The following is a 6342-nucleotide window of genomic DNA, read 5'->3' as shown; positions in this document are numbered from 1 at the left end:
AGCTCCACCCACTCAGCCACAGCAGGGGTGACTCAGGGCCCCCTCTGTACCACCCAGCCTCAGATATCTGGCACCCTTCTCTGCAGTTAATAACCTGACTCAGAAGGGGCAGGGAACTCGTATGTAGGATTGGCGTTGAATCTAATCCTTATCAGGCCCTGGGAAAAAACAGGGATCATATGATTTCCATCTTACATTTGAGGAAATTGAGACCCAGAGAGGGACAGTGGCCAAGGATGTTGAACCCAGCTTCACCTGGCTCTGGACCCTGCCGGAAGGGCTGTGGGCAGGTCCTTCAGAAAATAAATGCTGGGATGGCGTACCCCTACCCTGTGCCCACTCCTGTCCCTGCAGTGAAAAGAGAGGGAAGGGAGCAAAGCTTTGTCCTGACCCCCACTCCTCAGTCCCACCCCCTCCCCTCCCCCCAAAAAGATACCCAAGTACATACTATTTGAAAACCTAATAAAGTATAAAAGATTGAGTTGCTGTGTGACCTTGGGCAGCTTATTTAACCTCTCTGACCCTCAGAGTCCTCTGTAAAGAATAATGGTAGAGGGACTTCCCTGACGGTCCAGTGGTTAAGACGCTGCACTTCCACTGCAGGGCGCATGGGTTCCATCCCTGGTCCTGCAACTAAGATCCCCACATGCCGCAGCGTGGCCAAAAAATAAAAATTTAAAAAAAAAATTTTAATTAAAAAATTAAAAAAGAATTATGGTAGAGACTTCCTAGGGTTGTGACAAAGGAGAAACAAGATGGTACATGTAACATACTTAAACAGCACAGTGCCTGCTGGTGGGAAGTCCTCAACACAGGATAGATGTGACCATGCTGTTATTGCTGTCATTATTATTATTACTTGGGCCATACCCTTCCCCCCACCCTGTTCCTGGCCAGGGTAGAGTTGAAACCCACATCTCCAAAGGTGAAAAATTCACGCACACACTCAAGGCATTTTTTTTTTTTACCTCATTGGCACACACCGCCCCCCCCCGCCAATGTGCTTGGCTAAAGGGTTCTTGGAATGTATCAGAACCAACTCCATCATAGCCATAAAACAATACAAAAATTGATAAATACTTGAAACTTGCCTCAGAACAGATTTGTTCTAGGGTGAGTAGTAACACCAGCTCTCATTTTCTGAGTTCCACCTTTGTGTGTTATTTTAGTTTATCTGTGGAGCAGGGATTATCATCCTTGATGTACGTGATAAAGACACCGAGACCCAGAGAGGGTAAGAAATTTGCCAAAGTCACACAGCATTCGAGCAGGGTGACTTGAATTCGAGTTATATGGGCTAGGCTGCAAAGTTGTATAATATTTTGAACCGATAATTCTTGTCACCATAAACAGGTGTTGCTTCTGGGAGCAGAGAAAGAGAGAGCTTCTATTCACTCTCTTTGATCTTTTGAATTTTGTATCATGCATTTATTACTTATAATAAAATAAAAAATACTTCTAAAGTAACACATTACTTAACCTATGTGCTTCAAAGAACACCATCAAGAAAGTGAAAGAAAAACCTACAGAATGGGAGAAAATATTTGCAAATCATAGATCTGATAAGGGTCTACTACCCAGGATATATAAAGAAATCTTTAACTGAACAATAAAAACACTACCGATTTTTTTTTAAGGGGCGAAGGATTTGAATAGACATTTCTCAAAAAAGATATATAAATAACCAATCAAGCTCATGAAAAGTTACCCAACATCATTAGTCATCAGGGAAATGCAAATCAAAACCACGAGGAGACACCAGTTCACCCCTGCTAGGGTGGCTAGAATCAAAAAGACAGACTGTAACAAGTGTTGATGAGGATGGGGAGAAACTGGAATCCTCATATGTGGCTGGTGGGAATGCAAAATGTTATAGCTGCTGTGGGAAACAGTTTGGCACTTTCTCAAATGGTGAAATAGAGAGTAACCATAGGATCCATTAATTCCACTCCTAGGTGTCTCTACCCAAGTGAAATGACAACACGAATATCCATAACAGCATTATTCCTAAGAGCCAAAAGTAGAAACAGTCCAGGTGTCCATCGACTGATTAATGGATAAATAAAATGTGGTCCATCCATACAATAGAATATTATTCAGCCTTAAAAAGGAGTGAAGCACATACACGCTACAATGTGAATGAACCTTGAAAACATGATGCTCAGTGAAACAAACCAGACACAAAAGGCCACATAGTGTATGATTCCATTTACATGGAATGTCCAGAACAGGCAAATCCAGAGACAGAAAGTGGGTTAGTGGATGCCTGGAGCTGGGAGGTGTTGGAGAGAATGGGGTGGGGGGAGTGCACCAATAGACATGAAGTTTCTTTTTAGGGTGATGAAAATGTTCTGGGATTAGATAGTGGCCATGGTTGCACAACTCTATTACTAGGCTAGAAACCACTGAATTACACACTTTAAAGGATGAATTGTATAGCATGTGAATTATATCTCAATAGAAATTATATGGAGAGAGTTACTTTTTTTTTTTAATACATTTATTTATTTATTTACTTTTGGCTGCATTGGGTCTTCGTTGCTGCGCGCAGGCTTTCTCTAGTTGCGGCAAGCAGGGGCTACTCTTTGTAGCAGTGTGCAGGCTTCTCATTGCAGTGGCTTCTCTTTGTTGCAGAGCACGGGCTCTAGGCACACAGGCTTCAGTAGTTGTGGCACGTGGGCTCAGTAGTTGTGGCTCGCGGGCTCCAGAGCGCAGGCTCAGTAGTTGTGGCGCACGGGCTTAGTTGCTCCGCGGCATGTAGGATCTTCCCGGACCAGGGCTCGAACCCGTGTCCCCTGCATTGGCAGGCGGATTCTTAACCACTGCGCCACTAGGGAAGTCCCTAGAGTTACTTTTTTGTTGAAGTATAGTTGGTTTACAATAGCTTTACTTTTTGGTTGAGGAACATTTTGCAGCTGACAAAATTCTTACATCTTTGTTATCTCATTTAAGCTTCCAAATACCTGAGATATTTTAAAAGAGGGTATCTCAGTTACTACAGAAGGTCATACGGGTGCTGAGCTTGGAAGGGGGACTGGAGTTCAGGTTTCCTGAGTCATAAAGGTTTTCAAGTGGGGATGTTAGCTGTCATCTAGGGAACTTCTTGGATGAGACAGGTTGAGTTCCTGAGAGCTCGCTCCCTCCTGGGGGAAGACGTGGAGGAGAATCTCAGGGCCAAGTGAGCTCTGGGCAAGAGGGAGCCCGCCATCTCTCCATCCCAGACCCCAGCTCCTCCACAGCCTGGGGGGTGGCTGTCTGAACCCCTAAGGCTCCCATGCATGAAGCTGGCGTTTCTTGAGACCAATCTTCTTGTTCTGATTCTGCGGCCCAAGTGACCCTCCCACTCTGGGCCTCAGCTTGCCAATGGCAGCGAGTGCCATACCTCTTTCACAGGCTTACAAAGCAGCCACCAAACAAGGCAAGGTGCCTTTGGGAACTTGGATCAGATGTCTTTAGGTTTTGTTTGTTTGTTTGTTTTGTTTTGTTTTTAAATTTTATATTGGAGCACAGTTGATGAACAATGTTGGACTAGTTTCAGGTGTACAGCAAAGTGATTCCATTATACATATACATGTATCTATTCTTTTTCAAATTCTTTTCCCATTTAGGTTATGTCTTTAGGTTTTTCAACAGGTATTGACTGTTCTCTCAACCACGACCCAAGAGGGAGTGGATGAGGGGCCTTCCCTGACTGCTGTGGGTGAATTAGGGGCTGTAGCTGGACCCAGGGGCCTCACAGCTCAAGGTGTTAAAACAGTTTCTGCCGTGGACCCGGGTTCGATCCCTGGTCGGGGAACTAAGATCCCACAAGCCGCGTGGCGCAGTCGAAACAAAACAAAACAAACAAAAACACAGTTTGCACATGGGCCTTGGGAATCCTAGCTGATATTCCTGGAGGAACTTCTGGGAAAGGGAGCTGCGGGGTAAGTGTTCCACTTTTGAAATAGACAGGGACATAGGTAGGTTCTAAAACCCGGGGTGGGGAGGTGGGAGGAATTGGGAGATTGGGATTGACATATATACACTATTGATACTATGTATAAAATAGATAACTAATGAGAACCTACTGTATAGCACAGGGAACTCAGAGCTCTGTGGTGAACTAAATGGGAAGGAAATCTAAAAAAGAGGGGATATATGTATACGTATACCTGATTCACTTTGCCATACAGCAGAAATTAATACAATATTGTAAAGAGCTACACTCCAATAAAAATTTTTTTAAAAATCTGCCTATAATTTGCATAATGTAGTTTATGAAATAGAGTCACTGCAACCATCTTGAAAAAATTAATAAATAAAATAAAACCCAGGGGGTCACTGAGCTTGATGTTGACCCCATGACGATTTTAGTATTTATTTTTTATTTTTGGCTGTGTTGGGTCTTCGTTTCTGTGCGAGGGCTTTCTCTAGTTGCGGCGAGCGGGGGCCACTCTTCATCGCGGTGCGCGGGCCTCTCACTATCGCGGCCTCTCTCGTTGCGGAGCACAGGCTCCAGATGTGCAGGCTCAGTAGTTGTGGCTCAAGGGCCTAGTCGCTCCGCGGCATGTGGGATCCTCTCAGACCAGGGCTCAAACCCGTGTCCCCTGCACTGGCAGGCGGATTCTTAACCACTGCGCCACCAGGGAAGCCCCCCGTGACGATTTTAGAACATTCTGCTCAGAGTTTGGTCTGCCTGGAAGCCCACTTAGCCAGCCCTTAGTGCCTCCCATGGACCAAGTCCCTGATCTCCAGCTTACATTTTAGTGACAAATACTGACAATAAGCAAAGACACAGATAAAATCATTTCAGACAATTAGCGGTGAGTAACTGAATAGACAGTGATGGGGACCTGGGGGCTATTTTTTTTAAATGAACACATGTCAAAAGATTTTATTTCGTTCATTAATTAATGAGGGAACCAGCAAGATGTTACAACGGGTTCAAAGGAAAAATCCGAAGAACGTTCCTATAGAGACAGGTGAGCAATGCTGGAATGAATTACAGACAGAAGAAAACAGGACTGTGTATGATTCATTTGTATTTGTCTGGACAAGAATCATTGCCAGCGAGTTCCCTGGAGGTCCACTGGTTAGAACTCAGCGCTTTCACTGCCATGGTCCCAGGTTCAATACCTGGTCAGGGAGCTAAGATCCCGCAAGCAGCACCACACGGCCTAAATAAGTAAACAAATAAACAAAAGAAAACAAAAAAAGGATCATTGCCATAAGTATCAGTTTTCTACACGTACACAGTTGTAGAATAGCCCAAAGATGGCAAAAGGTGAGAGACCCCATAGAATCAGACCATGGCTAGGTTTGTCTAGGGGCTAGTTCTGTTATTGAAATGATCATCAGGGAGAATTCTTCAAAGGAAGTGATACTGAGCAGAGATCTGAATGAAGATATGGGGGCAGGTTCCCAGGCCTGAGGGTAAAGGGTACTGTGTGGGACTGCCCCTCATGACGGAGGCTCAGCCAGGAGGCCAGTATGGCCGGAGCAGCAGATTCAGAGGACAGTAAACGGGCACCTGCAGGCCAGGCAAGTGCTTTGGACTTTATTTAAAGTGTTATGGATTCAGTCATAAAAAGGAGTGAAGCACTGACACTCGCTACAACATGGATGCGTCTTGAGACCATGTTGCTCAGTGAGAGAAGCCAGACACAGAAGGACACATAGTGTGTAATTCCGTTTGTGTGAAATGTCCAGAACAGGCAAATCCACAGAAACAGAGACTGGGTTTGTGGTTGCCAGGGCCTGGGGGAGGGGGAGGGGAGTGACTGCTAAGGGGGATGGGGTAGTTTTTGGGGGTGATGGAAATGTTCAAAAATTAGATAGTAGTGATGGTTGCACAATTCTGTGAAAACCACTGAATTGTCCACATTAAAGAGTGAATATTCTGGTAGTGAATAACATCTCAATTTTTAAAAAGCAAAGAAACACCCATGTTTAATAACAGCCGTATTCACAATAGCTAAAATATGGAAACAACCCAAATGTACATTGACCGATGAATGAAAAAGCAAAATGTAGTCCATCCACACAATGGAATATTACTCAGTCTTAAAAAGGAAGGAGATTCTGACACCCGCTACTACATGGATGAAACTTGAGGACATGATCCTCAGTGAAATTAGCCAGACACAAAAGACAAATACTGTCTGATCCCACTCACAGGAGGTCCCTAGAGGAGTCACATCCACAGAGACAAGAAGTATATGGTGGGGGCCAGGGGCTGCGGGAGGGGCTGGCGAGTCAGTGTTTCATGGGGACAGAGTTTCAGTTTAGGGAGATGGGAAAGTTCTGGAGATGGATAGTGGTAATTTTTGCACAACAATGTGAGTATACTTAAATGTCACTGAA

The sequence above is a fragment of the Eubalaena glacialis genome, chromosome 4 (genome assembly GCF_028564815.1).
Source record: "Eubalaena glacialis isolate mEubGla1 chromosome 4, mEubGla1.1.hap2.+ XY, whole genome shotgun sequence".
NCBI lineage: Eukaryota > Metazoa > Chordata > Mammalia > Artiodactyla > Balaenidae > Eubalaena > Eubalaena glacialis.
This window is presented reverse-complemented; position numbering follows the sequence as displayed.